This window comes from Microtus pennsylvanicus, chromosome 5 (assembly GCF_037038515.1).
Source record: "Microtus pennsylvanicus isolate mMicPen1 chromosome 5, mMicPen1.hap1, whole genome shotgun sequence".
Taxonomy (NCBI): Eukaryota; Metazoa; Chordata; class Mammalia; order Rodentia; family Cricetidae; genus Microtus; species Microtus pennsylvanicus.
Window position 1 is genome coordinate 111,683,798 of NC_134583.1, and position 19,874 is coordinate 111,703,671.

Sequence of the window (19,874 nt, forward strand, 5' to 3'; positions counted from 1 at the left end):
TACCTTGCATTTATTTCTTACATTTTATGTTCTGTTTAGCATACTGTGGTTCTCCTTCAGAACATTAGTTATAGATGTAATGAGTTTACTCTTGAGGTACTCCTTTATGTATGCAACCTCGATCTGGTCTGATAACCATGAAACCCCTAAAATCCAGCACAATAGCTTGCAAATTTAAAAAAACCTTGTGATTAATGAAAATATTAAATTATAATCCACACATATATCCTTACAGGGCAGGCACATTCCTGTCTGAACAATCTCCCTAGCCCATCACTTCCCATTTTAAATAACTATCACCCACTTACGATGAAAACGAGAGTTCTCATAGGCACTTCCTACCCTCTCTATTTGTTAGAATGTTTGGTGCAATATTAGTTCCATAATCTACTAATAGACTCCGCTCTCTCTACATCTCTGACTCTGTGTCTCTATCTGTGATTGACTAGAGTAGCTGGCCTGTGAACTGGGGGACTCGACCTATCTCCTCTTCCCAAGTATTAGAATTAGAGACATGTGCCCTGTTTCTACAAAGGTCCTGGGGATCCAAACTCAGGTCAAGGTCATCATGATTGCACAACACGTACCTCACTGTTTGAGCCATCTCCTCAGACTGCCATCTCTGACATAAAAAGTTACCGTATCATGAAGGCTCCTAAGGAAAAACAGGTCTCCCATAGTTTGTAGGATAAACTAGTGGGAAATTGATATTTTTTCCAGGCACTATTTAAATTGGGGCTGTTTTGTGAAATAAAGGCAAGTGTTGCCATTGTGTGGATAGTGGACTTCCATGGGTAGGCTGACAGAATCAAGGTCTTGAGTTGATTCCATTCTGATCTGGTGGACTCTTTGTCCCGTAACTACTGATGCATCACTGGCGAGGAGCCCTCGCAAAAGTCTGCTTAGATGTTTATCACTCTACTTCTGGTCAATAAAGCCCAACTGTTCTAACAAAATGGCCTGGAAAAGAAAAATTATAGCCTAATGATGCTGTCAAATTTATTATTGCCCCACATGAGTAGCACATGATTTATAGTTGGGCAGGAGCATATCCTGCCCTGTGAAATGTCAGGACCTACCAACGAAGACGCTGAAATTTTTTGATGTTAAACTTTTATAAACTGAATGTTTGCCTTTTCCTTAAAATTCATGCTAAAACCTTAACCATGATGACATTTGAAAATTTGAAATTCTTTTGAAAATAACTAGACTAGAATGGGTCATGGGCACAGGGCCTTGGATAGTATAAATGCCCTTATTAGAAAATATCTCCAGTCAACAAAACAGTCAGTTGGCAAAGGCCCCTGCCCATGTACCCAATTACTTGATTGGGTTGATCACGATGACTCACGTGGTAAAAAGTGAGAATGAGCTTTTCTGTTGTCTTCTGAACTCCACACTCACACCGTTGCATGCCACCCACATGGTTCCCCATATGCATAAATGGACAAAAAAAGTAAATACTTAAAAAAAATCTCTTTATCAACCAGGCATGGTGGCATGCACCTTTAATTCCAGTACTGAAGAGGAAGAGGCATGTGGATCTCTGTGACTTTGAGGGCAGCCTAGTCTACAAAGCAATTTCCAGAAAGCTTATCTTGAAAAACCAAACCAAACAAACAAAATTTTTTTCCCATGGTCACATACCAAGTCATGCAAGACCCTGCTAGCACCCAATTTTGGAATTCCAGCCTCTAGACCCCGAGAAAGCAAGAATTGTCAAAGCCACCCAGTGTGTTGTATTCTGTTATAGCAACCTGGACTGGGATGTTAGTTAAACCAGTTCTCCTTTACTCTCATTGGCTCCCCTTGGATACATCTAACACTTGCTCCTGTAAAAGTGACATGTATTCCAGGAGAAATCATACTTTGGATTTCAAATCTGGATCTTTTCCTAGTGCTGGGTTGTAGGGTACTTATTCTCCAGAGACGCTGGGCAGTGGTAGGTCACAGCTTCCTTCCAGTCAGTGGACAGTCAGGCGGGAAACCGACTCTCTGCACATCCCATGAGTTAGCCATAACAGGAAGTGCATTTTTAACTCGGGAAACTTTCAACTAAGAAAGGGGTTGTTCAGAAATAATCCCAGGTCTGTCGGTCTCTGTCTATCTGTCTCTACTTCTTTCTCTCTCCAGTTTCTTCTTGTTACGTTTTTGCTGTCTCCTCCAGCTATCTAAGGGGACCTTGCTTTCCTTTGTCAAAGTTTTGAGTCCTCACTTAGCACTGCCCAGGCAGCTACCACAAGATCAGGAACCCCCTGCTGCCAGGAGCTTCAGTCTCAAGATGATATCAACACTTGCTTGTGGGATCAGACTCAAAGTGAGAATTCCTCCCTCATTGGGGAGCCAACCTAGTGCAGGTGGAGCTTCTCCTGGGCAATCAAGAAGGATCTGAGTGAGAAGAAGAAATAAGTAGAGACGTCTAGCGGTGACTGTGAGAAGCAGTGTGTGCTGCCATTCCAGGACAAATCAATAGTCTCAGAGGCGCTTTAGCTAGGGCAGGTATGTACTTACTGAAAGACACTCAAGGCAATCAAGGCTTCGTGGTAGGACATGTAACGCTGTAGGCAGAATGAACACTGCTGCAGATCTTCAGGTCCCTATCCTCTCTGAGCATAGGCAAGCTTCAGCGCTGTCGTCCCTTGCTTGTTCTGCGGTTTCCTACAGGTAAAAAATGTCCTAAGCTGGTTCCCAGGAAACTGGACCTTTCTTACTTGACCCAAAGCCAAGGGAAAGTATCCTTTAATTTAATTTTACAAGTCTTAAGATGAAATTCACTAAAAAGTAGGGAGGTTTGGTTGTTTTTATCTTATAAATAGATTGATTAAAAAATCCCTTGAGATTTCTTATATGGACTGGTGCTCATGCTGGATAAATTAACTATAGAGCTTACATTTTTAAAAAAAATACCAATTATCTGTCCTTTAGGAAAAATGGTTTGCTGACATTTCCAGCAGTGAACTGCAGCCCTGGCTCTTCCTTGAGAGCTGGCTCACTCTTCAGATCTGAACGAGCAGCTTCTGCAATGCTAAATGTTTTTCCAAACCTGATCTGGCCTAAATTCAGCTACTTGTTTATATAAACGCTTTGTGTATTTTGTGTTTGTAAGCCAGCATTTATCTGCATACTTGACCTAAAACTCTACACTTTATTCCATGTAAAAACCGTACTAGGAAAAGTGCGGCATGACAGAACAGTCTCCTAAATTACCTTGCCTGCTAGATCACTTTGACACAGCAAATAAATAAGGTGACCACATCAAGAAATTCTTAGTTTCCTAAAATGGAACGAATGCCACATTTAAATTTATTTCTAAAAGCTACGTTCAAAAAAGAATTGACCCCAGTGACTGTAAATGCCAAACACATTTTCATTTTGTAAACAAGAGGGGAAGAGTTTAGTAGCTTCTGTTTAGGCCATAGTGACCCAATTACCTGGTCAAAGGGCTGCGTGGATGCAAGAGACAGGGCGAGTTAAAGTTTAACTTCCAGGAATTGTAAACCAAACCTAAAGCCACTGAACCTTTGGAGTTTGATACGGTGATTAGAATATAACCAAAGTGGCATGCTGAATTCGCCATAATCAAGGAACCTCTTTCCGGGTGGGGAACCTCAGGAATTACTCAGGTATGGCCCATGCTTTTCGTATTTTCTGTTTCAATTCTGTGTTGTGGTATCTATGAGAATGCATGAAAACAGCTTGTGCTCTTTCCTACCCCTGAGTCTTAGACAGAGAATTGCCGTTTGCTTTTATACTAATGAAACCAACTAAAAAACAAAACAAAGTATTGGAAATGATCATACAGTCTCAAGATGAGACGAATGCCATGGTTTACTCCTTGATTTAGTACATTCCCAAAGCTTGTGGAAAGTGGGGTGATCATCGTGTGTTCACAAGTGGAGCTCATGTGCTATAACCCCTACTTCCAGCCAAGTATCAGGGAGAGCTGTGCTTCACCGTCCGTCCTTGTACCAAGGACCTCAGGGCAGACATGCAATTAACAAAAGACATAGTCAAACACAGCGAGATTTTTTAGTTCTGTGTGTCAGTTCTCATTCCTATCGTACTTCAGACTGTACCTAATTCAATTAACTTCTGCATGCTACCACCCTAAGGAGAGAATTGGGGTGAAATCTTGCTATTTCTTCTGCTATTAACCTGCTAAGCAAAATAATATTCTAAGTCATTTGCTTTTAATTCTAGCAAGAAAAGAAAGCAAAGGCCACTATGGAAAACTGACTGCTTCTGACTGTGTTAGAGCTCAACCTCAAGGTGACTATTAGATCGCTTTCACAGACTGAGCAAACATAGAACAGCGTACATATTTTTATATTCCTATTTCTCTCACCCATGAAAGATAGCTAAACACCCAAACATGATGGTTTTAAGGAGGGAAGTAGATCAGGGCATTGTCTGTTCTATCAGAAATCTCAACTCTCTGACTGACTGAATCTCTGTTGCTTCCCCGTGATCAGAGTAGGTGCCACAGAGAGGCCCCAGTAAATACGTGTCTGTCCTGGTGACAGTTACAGATGTGACTCTCATAGGAGATAATGAGAAATCATTTGTGCATCCCAAGATATTAATGTTTTATAAACCAAATATTGGTAAACTTTCAATATAAGGAGCACCAAATGAGCCAGTCTAGCCTGAAACTCTAACATGTTGAGCAGCATACAGTAAGAGAGTGAATCTGGAATAAAAGGGAAATCGTTTACTTGTTCAAGAAGTTAGCGATCCCCCTGCCAATATAGAGAAGTAGATAATTCTTGTTTACTTTTCAGGCCATTTCTAGAATAATATTGGTACTTCTCAATTTAAACAATGTACTGTGTTAAGTATAGGGGTAAAAGAATATACCATTGACAAGAAATAAGTTGTTTTAAATGACATTCATAGATTGAAATAGTAGATACAAAATCGTGAGTAGCCATTTTAAACTAGGCTAATGACAAGTTAATTTGTGATTTTTTTTGTTGTTTGGTTTGGTTTTTCAAGACAGGGTTTCACTGTAGTTATCGAGACTGTCCTGGACCTAGCTCTTGTAGACCAGGCTGGTCTCGAACACACAGAGATCCACCTGCCTCTGCCTCCCGAGTGCTGGGATGAAGCGTGTGTGCCACCACCACCCAGCTAATCTGTGATGTTTTAAGTATCGACATTACCTGCATTGCACTTAAGGAATAGAAGGGGCCAAGAACATGTGTCTCCATTGTCAATCAAATATGCCGTATAATAAGTCATGTTAGACCATTGAAAGCAGCTCTTCTTACCATTTGGATGCTCTTCAACATAACAATATTTGCTAAGTATTAGATTATCAAGTGTATTCCTAAGCACCGTCTTTAAATTTAATATCCTGTTATTCTTAGAACACCCCACTACTATGAATATATGATTACCATGTATCATACTGTTGTTAGATTGAGATGCAGACAAATTACTTAACAGGCTCAATGTTAAAAGCAAGCGGCACAGCCAGGTGACCCAGTCAGGTAGTCTAATTCCAGAGCACACATGCACACTGTACTCTGTCATCAGGATTTACTACACGCACATGGGTGCTTAGCGTTGCAATTAGCCAAAGGAACAGGTCATGCAGTTTCCTAACCTCACTTTATAAGAGAACTTCTTCCAAGACATGTGTTTATCAACATAGCTCCAAAATTATACCCTTTAGGCTACAGGCTGAGGAGAGATCACTCTTATAACCCATGTCTAGTGTTTGAGATGACCAGTATCAAGTATAATCACTGAGTTTTGACCGATCTAAGTCAGAACTTCCAATAACTCATATGCTTTCCTCATTCTCCACCAAGCAAAGCCATGCCCATGCTAGAGTCTTTAAAACTAATCACAGCAAGATTGCCAGGATTGCCAGGCTCTCTTACAGACACGACCAGGCTGCAATCCTCACTCCAAACCTCCCTGGCTTATGAAGCTGTAGACGGTATTTGGCTTCCCAAGAGCTCAGATTCTTTAGATGTGAAGCGGGTATGTGATCTACCCATAGAACTTTGCGAAGATTGATAAGCAGAGAGCTGGTGTTTAAGAACAAGTTGATCCCCATCTCCTATTTTCCCATGTTTTTTTTTTTCCCCAGAAGAACTTAAACTGTCCAAACATACCACCCACCAGCTTTCTCCAAACAATCCCATTCAAGTAGAAAATCAGATAAAGAAACCCATTAATTACCGAAGCCACTGCACTTCTTCAGAACCTACACACACACACACACACACACACACACACACACACTACAAGCAGGATAACTTTTAGTTTAGAAACTATTTTTTAGAACTACTAAGAAAAACTCAACTTGTTTTTATGGTTTCAGGTTGTGACGCTGTGTATGTTAACTTGACAGCAGATCTAAAACCTGTTCCAGTAACTCTCTGAAAACGCCGGCATCCCTTAGGGTAATACTTTGGGTACTATTGCCCAATGGCTTTCATTACCACATGCATCTCTCCATGACTCAGTGAGCTCAAACAAGACTGTATTGATCGACAGAAGATAAGCTTCATTTTATCTTGTTCCTAGACACAGTAACCAGGCTTCTCTCAAGTGCAGATCTAACAATCCAAACTCCCCCAGGAAAGGCCCTTGGGCAAGACGCCTCACCCCTGCAGTGACTGTCCACACACCCCCTAAATCCCATCTGCTCTTTAGCTGAAAACGGCAAGCCTAGTCATTAACAAATATTTACCGCCAAATGGATCAGGATATACGATTTATCATTTTAAGCCGCCAATCCTATTCCAACTAGGCTATAAGATTTTAACATTATTCAGAATTTTTAAAATTACATCATCCCCCCCCCTTTCATTTACTCCTTCCAATTCTTCCAAAATACCTGTCATGACTCTCTCTCAAATTCATGGCCTATAATTATTTCATTGTTAATATATATGTATGTATATATGCTTATATATATATGTATAAAGAGAGAAAGGAGATAGATGATAGACAGACAGACAGATAGACAGACAGACGGATAGATATTCCTAAATATATAAATACAATGTACTCAGACAGATCATATAATGTTACTTATATAAATTCAGGAATGACCATTTTAAGCTAATACACCAACGTTTGGTGTTGAATATTTTTGGTAGATTCCAATAAAAGGCTGAGCTATAGTCATACCTTGGTAATTGGTTCCAGGGGATGGACTCAGGACCTCTGTGATACCCGAATCCTCATGTATTCTAGTTCCCTACATAAGCTCGAGTAGCATATGTTTGCTTATAACTCATGCACATCCTTTCACATACTCCAAGCTGTCTCTGGGTGACTTCCTGTCCCTTGCGCACTGTAAACACTATTATAGAGTTCCATACTGCATGTTCATATACTATTAGAGATAAATGTCTGTTTATGTTCAATTCACATGCATTTCTTGTAAATGTTTTTAATCTGTAGTTAACTGAATCTATAAATAAGGAACCCACAAATTCAGAGGTCCAGGTATGTTTCCTTTAGTAAAAACGATTGTCTTCACTAAACTATACTGACATCCTCCTCTCTCTAATTCAACATTTTGAAAGACATATAAACTAAGCTTCCTCTCTGTGGATTTATAGAGGAAACTTTATGTGTATCAATATTAACAATGTGAGCATGTTCCAGGCTTGCTTTTTCCGGTGGGGATTATTTTCTAGCGATATTGAGAGGAAAGAGTCATAAAAGATATGAAAACTCCCTGTATTTGCAGAGTGTTCTGCACCAGTAAATAATATTGTCTATAGAGAATTAGCACATGACAGTTTAACCAGATTAAATGTCTAAATAAAAAAATTGATTATAATTCTATTAAATCCCACTTCCAATTAGGTAGTAATGACTTTGCTTACTCCAACAATTAGGAACTAATTATTGGTTAGACCGCTCAACTGATTTAAAGAATACTAGATCTGAGTATGGGAGTTACATACTCTAGTACCTTATTATCACAATATATTCTAGTTTATAAATGTATTTAAGGGCCAGTAAGATGGCTCAGCAGGTAAAAGCACTCACTATAAAAGCCTGAACCCCAAGTTCAATTTCCAGAACCCATAATAGAAAGCAAGAACTAAGTTTCAAAATTTCTCCTCTGTCATATACACATCCATACTCATCCATACACCGCACACATGTATGCACGCATAATTATATTATGGTTGCTTTTATCCTACCACTTAAAAAATTTGTTAAATCTTTGAAATTTTTATGCACTGTTATTTGATCATATTCACCCCCAACTCCTCCAAGACCCACTCCCACTTTCCTTTGATCCCACCTTCATGTTCTTTTCTTTAGTTTAGTAACTTAGAACCCATCAAATCCATTCGTTCATACACTTCTGGGTACGAGGCTATCCATGGGAGCATAGCTGACCTATCAGAAGCCGCACTCCTTTTTACAGTTTTACTTATGGATTTATTCATATATTTTTGAGAGTTTCATGAGTGCTATATTTACATCATTTCCCTCCTCACCCTCTCTTCAACTCTTCCCCATTTACCCCAACTTCATCTCAAAGTCATGACGCCCTGTTCTTTAATCATTAATTAATCACACACACACACACAAATTTGTAACTAGAACCTGCTGAGCCCCTTTAGTGTTACTCATGTGTATATGTGTTAGGGTTGACCATTTTGAGTTGGATGATGTGTCAGGGCATTTATCCTTGGAAAATTATTAGCCATTAATTAGCTGTGCCTCTTCATCTAAGGATGGGACCTTGTGAGATTATATATATATATATGAAGCTTATAAAATAAGTTCCTATGTGGCTTTTCAAACCTCTCGACTGTTATCTATCCTCCCTCCAAATGCCTCCTTGTTCTTTCCTTGTCCCTTCCACTCTTATCTTTTTGTCACGTTCAAGTCATTTCATATTGTTTGTGAACCATTGAGTTTCACCTGGGCTGTTTTCATGACAGGGAGCTTGGAAGTAACCATTGGAGCCTAGTGGGCTCAGCAATGGGCACACAACTGAAAACAGTGGCTCCCACACTCCCAGAATCTATCAGTTCATTCTATCAGTTCAGGCCCTATGAGCATCTTCCCCGTCTATTACTGGTTATGGACAGGGCTTGTCTTATGAAGGCCAAGGGCAAGCATCTGTAGCTGCTGTGAGTTCCTGATTAAAATTGCCAAGTCATTTCTAGAGAATGGTATTTTGCCATTTTTCTCCCTATCTTCTGGCTCCTACATTCTGCTGATGCCCTCTTCTCCAATGATCCCAGAGCCATAGCAGGAGTAAGATAAATGTATTGCTTAGGGATGAATTGCCTTCAACCATCGCTTAGTCTCACAATCTTGGGCAATCCTGAATCTCTTCATTCACTGTTATTGATGGAAAAGACAGGCTTCTCTCATTAGGACAGTAGCTCTTAAACTTCCTAATGCTGCTATCATAAAACCATTTTTGTGACTACTTCTTAACTGTAATTCTGCTCCTGATTTAAATTGTAATGCAAACATCTCATATCATATCATAACATATCATATCATGCTTTCTAATAGGCAACCCCTGTGAAAAGGTCATTTAACCCCAAAAGAGTCACAACCCACAGTTTAAGAACCACTGCATTAGAACCAAGTATAGCATTTATCTATGTATATAAACAAACACACATGTACAGAAGGCAGTTTGACGCTGTGTCTGTTTAGCTAAAGATCACTAGTGTGTTGACCCCTAGTGTCTATGACCTCTCAAGACATGGTAGTGGTTTTTCGCTTGTTTAATTTTTGTTTTTATTTTAACCAAGTTTACACAGTACCAAGCATTGTGGAACAGGCCACAAATTACAACCTGGGAGTGCTTGGTTACCCCCAGAAAAGTCATGTTACTACTGCATATGTGAGCACAATTTCTTGATAGGGTAGTATCTAACTAGACAGTAGAGTAAGACCTTTGATGCATTTTCTCCTCTAGTAATCTAAGTAGCAGTTCCTGGGAGCTTCAAGCTATCTAACAGAGTGAAAGCATCTGGTTCAGTTCATGCTTGATTTTTTTCTGTATCTTCCAACCAAAGTGTACGGTGTCATCAGCACAGAGTCTTATCATTTAGCTCTGCCGGGCAACCAAGTTGAGAGAAAGGAGCCTGTGCTATTTGTGCAGACTTCTGGGGGCTCCCTAAACAACACTTTCTTAAAAAGTATTACATGCCGGGTGGTGGTGGTACACGCCTTTAATCCCAGCACTTGTGAGGCTGAGGCAGGCGGATCTCTGTGAGTTCAAGACCAGTCTGGTCTACAAGAGCTAGTTCCAGCACAGACGCCAAAGCTACAGAGAAACCCTGTCTCAAAAACAACATCAACAAAAGCATCAGACAGAGGGCAGCACTGTTGTCCAGCCTCCTTCTGCAAGCAGCAGTAACAAAGAAATATTTTCAAAATATTTCCCACCTAAGAATTTAAAGAAGGTTGATGTCAAATTTCTTCATGCTCACTTTATTATGTGCTGGTTTCAGGTAACTGAGTCATGATTTCTCATTCCATGGGTTCAAGACAGTTAAAGAAAATTTCACCTGTTTGTACAGAATAGAACCGATCCCTAGGTGTTCCGCTGCTCTAGTAGACATTAACTGACGTATCAACCAGCTAAGAGGCTGAATGACACAGTAAAGTCAGAACACATCAGTGTGGATGGAAAGGCAGTTCCAAGGAGGTCCCAGAAGAAAGCAGCCCTAAAGCTAGCAGACCGTTATGGTACTGGAGAATAACGCAGCAGCAGGAGAAACGCAGGAACAGACAATCGTAAAGTCGCCTAGCAGACAGTTGGGAGACTGCAGAGCATTGCAGACAGATGTAATTGTTTTCTGTTTCTAGCAGTGTTAGTAATCATCCCGTTAGCTGTTTTATTGGGCTTCTGCATAGCACTTATCTACTCAGCTGGGGCCGTTAGCACGAAGCAAACAGGCTTATTAGATGTACTCAAACCCTATTGCTTCTGATTATTTGTTCTGGAAGTCAGAAATCTAAATCCAATACCATGGGGAATGAACTGTGTTGGCAGAAGAATCTCCTAATCCTTTTTTCTGAAGCTGCCGCACCCACACACGCACACTCCCCGTAGGATGCAAACCTTTACTCCTAACCAATTAGAACTGGCAAGCTGTAATTATGAGACTAGTGGCATTAACAATATCTTAACTTTAACATTCTCCTATGGCTCTTCCCGCATGCTAAACATTTTGGTTACTCTGTTTAAACCTTCTGCAAAATAGATATTATTACAATATCATTTTTCTAGTAAAAAAAACCTAAGGAACATGGAGAAATATGAAGAAGGCACGCCACATGCATCAGCTTGCAAACCAAGGGCAGATGGGTGATTCTGGAAAGTATTGAAGCTTGGAATTGGAACAAAATTGAGACCTTTTAACAGAGAAAAAACTAAGAGAATACCTTAAGAATAAAAAATGTCTATTTAAAATTAGTAAGAATCAAAGTATAAAATTCCAGCCTTCAAATGAGCCATTGCTTTGTGTACTATCCACTATACATTTCCAGTTCCACCTGATTCTCTACAAATTTTAGGAGACAAGCTAATAGACCTCTAGTTCTCAACTCTTTGTTAAGTCTCACCTTCCCCTCTATGATCAGATTCATAGACAAACAGAGACTCAGTTAAAGGAGAACCAATTGTGACTTAGGAACCAGAGGTTCCACTCACAGAAGAAATGTGGGGGGGGGGTGCACACTCACGCATGCATGCATGCATGCATACACACACACACACACACACACACACACACACACACACAGGTACCATCAACACAGTGGCAAGACCAGCCACAAAGCTATCACTGATAACATGAAGCAGTTGTCATAAAGGGCTTGACCGCCTTACATCCAAATTCTGGTAGTGTCTGGAAGATGACATAGCATCTCCTTGGGAACACACACCCTTTTCCCAGTAGGATGGATAACGGTCTGCACAGGGAGTCCTGAACCACATTCATTGGGGACTCTACATAGTCTCAAATGCTCCCAAGTATGAGCTCTATTGACCTGAATAATTTCACAAGGGAGTGAATTTTCTGCCAGGTGTTTTCTGGGGAAACACATTAGTTCGGAAGCAGAGTGTGGGTTCTAGCACACAAAACCTAAACAAAAAAGAGCCTGGCAAAGCTATGAGGAAAAGAGAAGCTGGATAGTGGAAGAGAGAAGACATGGAGGGGAGAGTGGAATGAGGGACTTGAAGCAGGTGTCTGTGTGAAGAGTTAACTTAGTAAATAGTTCTTATTCATCAAGGGTGTCAGGGTATATCAAGGGTATATTCACTACATATAGTAGACACTGAGCCCAGCACATCCCCTATTCTCTTGCTGTCACAAACACACGTTGCATGTGCAGTGACCTTAACTGCAGTCACCTTGAGAATGGTATTATATAGTTCTTTAAGAAACTCTAGTAGAAAAAAAAAAAGCTTACCATGGGGCTGGGAAGAGTACTTGAGGGCTGGACTGATCTCCTGAATTTGATGTCTGTTTCCTAGAAGGTGGCAGGACATAGCAGACTCCTGATAAACATCCTCTGGTTCCACAAACATGCCACAACAAATGTACTCCTTGTACACACGCGCGCATACACACACATACAAATTAATTAATTAATTAAAATTCAAAAACCTATAATAGGACTAAAAGTAGCACAGTTAAGAGCACTGATTGTTCTTCCCAAGGACCCAGGTTCAATTCCTAGCGACTCACAATCATCTATAACATTGGTTCTAGGTAATCCAAAACACTTTTCTGACCTGTGCAAATTATACATGCAGGCAAAATACTCACAGTTATTAAGTCTTAAAAATCCAATAATGTCTGTAAACTCATTATTGTTTGCCTTTCTGAAATAATACATAAGATCAAATATGTTCAATAATCATAATTCATTATCTCAGAATTTCAAAGGATTAGTTAAAGTCCAATAATACATAGTGTTGACAATTTGGAAGAAAATATTATGTTAAAGCAGAAAGTTCTAGACTGAGAATGCCCAGACTCATATCCTAGCCCAATCATCTGACTTTGGTCCAATTACTTAACTTCTACTAAAACCAAGATTGTTTTGCAAAAGAGAAAAAAATTATATATGAGCTGTGTAAGATACTACCAAGCAAGTGTGAGCCAACCTTAGATATTAAAGTCATAATTTGCATCATATTTTATGCCAAGAACACAATGTTTTAGTGAAAGAAAATGGTTAGGAGAGAGAGAGGTCACGAGATGACACACTGAGAATATTTTTTCAAGATGAAATAAGGAGGCTGAGAAACTTAGAGAATCCTCATGCCCACTTTGCAAATGTGAGCTTGTAGCCACCTCCCCCTAGTTCTGTGGTACTTTTTCCAAGGGATAAATGCTCTCTACCACTGACAGGACCTCTTGATTTGGGGGCATAGAATGACTTAAAGGATCTTCGGTAATAAGCAAAGTGGAAAGATGAATGTTTACACCAGAGTACAAATCTCGCAGGTTTTGCTATCTACATAGTTACAACCAGAAAAATCAGCACACTCAGCCACCAAAGCCACTTATAAAACTTCAGGCGATTATTGAAGCAGACGGCTGTTAGTCACAAGTCTGACAAAACAATGGCTTTATATACATCATCCTGCCCCCCAAATCAGTCCCCAGCACAAGCACAGAAACTTCATGAAGTACATACCCCAGAAGAGAAAAACTAAGTGTGGATGGAGGATTGAAAGTGGGGCTAAGTTGAGCATCAGGACGGCACAGAAAGAATTACGGAACAGGATCCACTAAGGGACAGCAAGAAAATGTGTCCTTCTGTGTGGGACAAAGCGGTGCCACTCTGGCCTCGAGAACTCTGGCCTCGAGAATTCCTGCAGTTTGTCTTGCTCCAATAGTCCTAAAGACCATCTTGTGCAATCCTCGTTCCATTCCCAGATCCACATTAATTAGCAGCAGAACATTCTTGGAAAGAAGTACAGAAGGCTGATCCCCCTGTTGTAAGTGATATGTGGGTGCCAACTTCTCTGTTAGATCTGGATGCTGGGCCCACCCTTGAAGAAGTTGGGGTAACCAACTCACACACTGAGAATCAGTTTAACGACACGTGCTCTCACGCCATATAAGTTCATCTTTTTCTAAGTAGAGTGTTGTATGCAGAAATTATTTTATCCCTATAAATCAACAACAATATGGAACTGTTTCCAGAGTTTGCAGACTGAAATTAAATAATCACCTTTTTTCCGAAGTCTCATTGTTTTAAAAACTGTAAAGCTATTAACTATGGTAAAGTAGTGACTTCCTAAAGGCAAGAAAATGATTCGATTCTTTTTAAGTTCTGACACCCTAGTACACTGTTAGGTACATGTGTGTGTGTGTGCGCGCGCACACACACACACACACCACTTGAGAGTAGCTAACTCCAAGCAAGAGTCTGTTCTTTCTTCAAAGATTGCCACCATCTCATAAGTATTCCCAGCTGGCTCTGTTGTGGATCCACTCCAGTGGTTTGGATGGACCAGTTTAAGTAATGTGTATTAATGGTATGAGGATAAGGTCTTAAAGCAAGCATTGGAAGTCACAGTTAAGGAATTCGCTCAGGCTAGAGACAGTCTTTGTTTGAGCAGAAGATTACAGAGATATGGCTTCTGAGAGGAGGCTAAAAGTGGAGGAGGCTGAGGCTCAATGCTGTGAATGGCACTTGCTAACCTCCAAGCCACAGTTAACTCTCCAAATCCTGCTTTCAGATCACAGAAGTTAAGGCTTCCTCTTCTTGGCTTTCCTCATAAATTTAGTTTCAATTAAATTCCAGGGATTTAAATGTCTTCTCTTTGATATCTAAAGGAAGTTTCAAGCAGAGAAGCAGTGAGATGTCTTTGACGCAGATAAAGCCTGTCTCTAAATACCTGCTTAATGAGACTATGATTTAAGAAGCAGTATTTCTACTGGACCGCAGACGATACAATTTTAAACAGATATTTAAATAAAAAATCTTATTACCTAGGGCTTATGCATCCTCAAAACCAAAAAAAAATTTATGTATCGGGATTGATTTGCAAAAATGATGATGAATTGGCCAACTGATTATGTTTAATTTTTCTCACGAGTTCTGGTAACTTTTTGGAATTAAGTTGCTTCTTATTCCTTATTTTGATGCAGTAAAAAGTTTAAATAAAAATTAGAAAACATATTCTCTCTTTACTATGCATGCTTTAGAGTCTTGATTTAGAACAAATGTGTGTTCATATATTTATTCACACATTTGTATATATATATATAAATTATATATTTATATATAAATTATATAAATTATATAAAATATATATTTATATATATTTATAATATATAAATTATTATATAATTTATATATTATATATAAATTATATAAATATATATATTTATTCACACATTTGTGTATATATATATATATAATATACACAAAATATCATGTCAGTGAATATCTACTCATTATCTTCCTCAATAAACTCTAAATCAATAACTCCAGTGGTCACCCTATACAGTTATCTTTCTCTGTAGATATTTTATTGCTCCGCTAATTCCTCAGTATGTTGGTTTCGTTAGCTCAAGGTACTCCCAGTAAGACTCCGAATGATTCCAAATCAGATGGTGTGTGACTCTCAAGCATTCATCAGCAAGCAATAATCAGAGTATTAATGGCCCAAAACATCTCTGCAAAAAAGATAAGTTTCCTTAGAAACTTGTGTCTATCAGTGTTGTTCCTTAAAAAAATAAAATAAAATAATTAGGTGCAGTCAGCAACTTCTTAGCCGTGAGAATCAGCAAAGGAGCTGGAGCAGGAATAAGAGCAGAGGTGGGGTAAGAAGGAAGATACACAAGTGTAGCTGGCAATAGAGAGAAAAACCCACTCTCAAAACAGTCATGCCTGCTCTCATGACTCCTACGGTTGGAGTAGCCCAAAGGCACACTACTACAGCAGGGATTTGGCCCATGGCTGACTTCCTTCTATCTGATTTCTGTAGACGGAGACTGCTTGTTTGTTCCTGGCCGCCCAGACCCAAAATAATCACACAGAAACTATATTAATGGAAATACTGTTTGGCCAATAGTTTAAGCATACTTCTAGAGAGTTCTCACATCTTAAATTCACCCATTTCTGTTATTTTGTATTTTACCATGAGGCTTGTGGTTTACAGGTGCATCGTTTCCCTGACTCCACTTTCTTTTCTCCTTTATCTCCGCTTGGAATTGCTCTGTTCTGCACTGCAATAGGCCCAAAGTAGCTTTTTTTATTAACCAATGGTAATAAGATATATTCATAGCATACAGAGGGGAATCCCACATTAGACTTCTATAGTCTAGAAGAGCTCAGGAGATATGGAAGGAAACTAATACTTTAATTCAAATTGAAGAATAAAAATAACTACAAAGCCATATTACATTCTGCCAAATGATATATCCCAGGATAAACCTTAAAATTACTACACAATAATAGTCAGTGTATAACAGAGGGCTGGTAATGACCATATGTTCACATTGGAACATACGCAAAGGAAGTAAGGTCCTGGTCCATGTGCGCCATCACACAGTCTAGTCTGGCCTAGTCAAAGGAATTAATACAATAGCATATTTTCAGCTCAGTCAAATCACAAGATGCTCCAGCTGAAGAGGGTAATGTGTCCCTGTGGAGGAGAGAGTAGACTCACAGTATTACCCTTGTGAATTCCTTCATACCCCATGTTCTTCATAGTGATACTCTGAAGGAACCAAGGGAGACCGTATGCTTTCTTCAACCCTCACCCACTTCTTTCATATAGAAAAACAAAAAGACAATAGGGAAAAGCTTAAGTAATTAAAGGCACAGACTCTGAGTCTCTGGACATTCAGACGTAGGTGGTTTGTCTGTTCCTTGTCACCGAGAGCATCTTGGCATATCAACTAACTTCTCTTTTACTGGGCTTACTCCTTTCTACCCTAACCATAGAAATGTTATCACGTGCTTTATAGGGTTCTTACAGGGATCAAGTAAATCATGTCTTAATGTGAAACATGGCAGACAATATATGCTTAGTATATGTTGGTCTTGTTGATTATTCTTACTTATCATTTAAAATTTTGTCACATAACAGCCAAAAATGTTTTAACCTGCTCCTTAAAGATTTTCACGTGTAAGCCTGCAGGTGGTGGCACACACCTTTAATCTCAGCACTCAGAAGGCAGAGGCAGGTGGATCTCTATGAGTTCCAGGACAGGCAGGGATACCCAGTGAAAGCTTGTCTTGAAAAACAAACAATCAAAAAATGATTATCATGTGTAAACTACTAGCTTTTAAGTTATCTCTATTTGCTCTGACCCATTGCGTTCTTTGCTCATATGTCCACTGATGTGTGAGTCTCTCTGTTCATGATTTAAAAGTATTCTTTGCATTTTACAGATATAATTTGTGTCTATTATTAATATGTTAATCATTTTTATTTTCATCTCTGCTAAGGTTACATTGCAATTACATATACTTGTGATTTTCAGGTACTTAAATCTGCCAGCCTTTTTGTTGTGAATTTTTATACTTACTTTGAAAGACCTTCTGTGCCCCAAGAGTGGAATGTTCTCTCATGTTCTGGTAGTTATGTAATGTTTTTAAAGTTTATTTTCTTAGTCCTCTTAGAACTTGGACATAGGTTATGAGGCGATGGTCCAACTTTATCTCTTATCCAAATTGTCCACGACCTCCCGATGATCTAAAATAACACCTATTGGCAAATACCAATCTAAACAAAACTATGGGTCAAGGCTCTTGATTCTGTGCCATTGATTTCCTGTTCTTAGGATTGTTTGATTTCTCTCTGCTGGTTAGCCTGGTTCCAGATCATTCCACATATTCAATAAATCTTGTGGCATTCATTGCATGTTTCTTACTGTCAGAAGAATTATGGAATTGGTTTCTCAAAATTTAAAATAGTGGGATCAAAATTTGAATGACAGAACATTTAAAATGGGGGTGAATAGATTTCATTGCATAATAAACTTTTTAGCTAAACAAGTCTTTAGGGCTTTCTGCTGGATTTTGGCATCTTTTTCATATGGTTTCAGGCATTTCTCCATATGCTTATTCTTATTTTCCTTTATTGTCAGTTTTTCTCCTTGCATCTTGTTTGCGCTCTTGGAAAACAAGCACACTTACCTCTGCAGTGTGTTTTAATTAGCTGTGATATAATTTTATAGAACTGTGGAAGGGGACCTACACCACTCTAATGTGACACACATGCAGTGTCTGTACCAAGGCAAGGATATTGGACTCTACTCCTAACCCATGAAAAGTTACATTACCTTTAAACTGACGTAGATACATTTGCCTCACTATCACTTGTTCATTTACTATGAAAATCATGGGTGTTTTCAATAGTGAAGGGAATTAAGTTCACAAAATCCCTAATGTTCGAAACTCCTTATGTTTTTATAATGATGCTGTGTCGTTCTAATCTCAGTGCTGGGCTGTCAGCTCATATTTAAACTCCTATGCAATCGTTTCTCTTTTAGATTTCAGTTTTCTTGTACATTTGTATGGTTTATATTAGAGATGTGGTATGTCCACAGATGATAATATCATAAATTTCTATTCTTCAAAGGGTTTCCTATCATAAAAGAATTATTTCTTTCTCTTTTTCTACATTTGCTTATTTATTTGTTTGGTTGTGTGTGTGTGTGTGTGTGTGTGTGTGTGTGTGTGTGTTGTGAGATGTGTGAGTGAACACCCAGACCCAGAAGAGGGTATTAGATCCCTCTGGAGTTCTGCGCATCCTGGCATGGGTATTGGGAACTGAACTGAGAACATCTCTCTGTGAGAGCAGTAAATGACCTTCAACACTGAGCCACCACTCCAGGCCCAATTTCATTACTAATTCATGAATACATGAAGTATGTCTAATAAAACTATCTGGTTCTGGTGTTATTTGAAAAAAAAGCTTAAATGATTTTTCAATGTAAGTTAATTGTTATTAATTTATCTAAAACTTTAATTTATCCTTGGAACAATTTTGTAAGGAAAACCATACTTTTCTAAGTAAATACCATTGCATCCATATTTTTCAAATTACTAGAAGATATATTCTCATTTTTGAGAATTATCTAGCTTATGATTATGAAGTTCCTCTCATTTGAAGAATTTACTTTTCCTGGTCAGGATGACCAGCAGCATTTCTGTGGACTCATCTTTCCCATAATCCTCTATCCTAGTGTCAAGTCTGTAGATTTTTTCTTTGTTAATTCTACTTTTATCTATTAGGCCATAATTAATTTTCCTAGCTTCTTTCCTTGAGTGCACATTTGCAGTGATTTCTGTTTTTAGCAAAATGTTTTCAGATTAAAATTTTGAACCAGTTTTACAATGAAAATTCCATTTCCCCAAGTGTTCGTATAGTAAAAACTTTGAATTTTTTTTAATCTTTTAAATTTTAGAAGCCACACATCATAGAAAAGTAATAACAGCCAAATAAACAGGAATAAATAAAACATAAAGTAATCATTTCTCTACCACCCAATTTAACCAGTAAGCCTTTTATAATCAAAGATCTTATGAATGTAATCTTAACATAAATGAAATTAATCAGACACTGTTTTTACAACCTAGCTTTCAATTATAACTTTTTAAAAAATCTACCTCTGTTATGACTCTTTTTTTCTAGACTGCTAACCTGCACTGAACCACTGTTCATTCAAGCATCTCTTCCTCACTGGCTATTTAGGCAATGTCTGAGCTTCCTTACAGCACTAACATGCTCTGTGAGAGATGGGAAACGTATTAATATGGATTTACAGACTTTCCTGGAACAAAGAAAAAACACGATGTACTAATTGTTGAAGCAATTTGAGAAATTTGGCACGACATACACAGAACTACATCTCTTCCACATTGGACAATGG

At 38.7% G+C, this 19,874-nt stretch overlaps 1 protein-coding gene across 2 annotated transcripts in view; it reads left to right on the top strand.

The window, feature by feature from the left end:
- The first annotated feature begins 3,538 nt into the window (after window positions 1-3,538).
- A1cf (APOBEC1 complementation factor) overlaps window positions 3,539-19,874 on the top strand; it is a 77,446-nt gene continuing 61,110 nt past the window's right edge. For both annotated transcript variants that reach the window (XM_075973833.1, XM_075973834.1), the window contains exon 1: window positions 3,539-3,623. The gene's annotated coding sequence lies outside the window, so the exon portion shown is untranslated. The remainder of the gene's footprint in view (window positions 3,624-19,874) is intronic.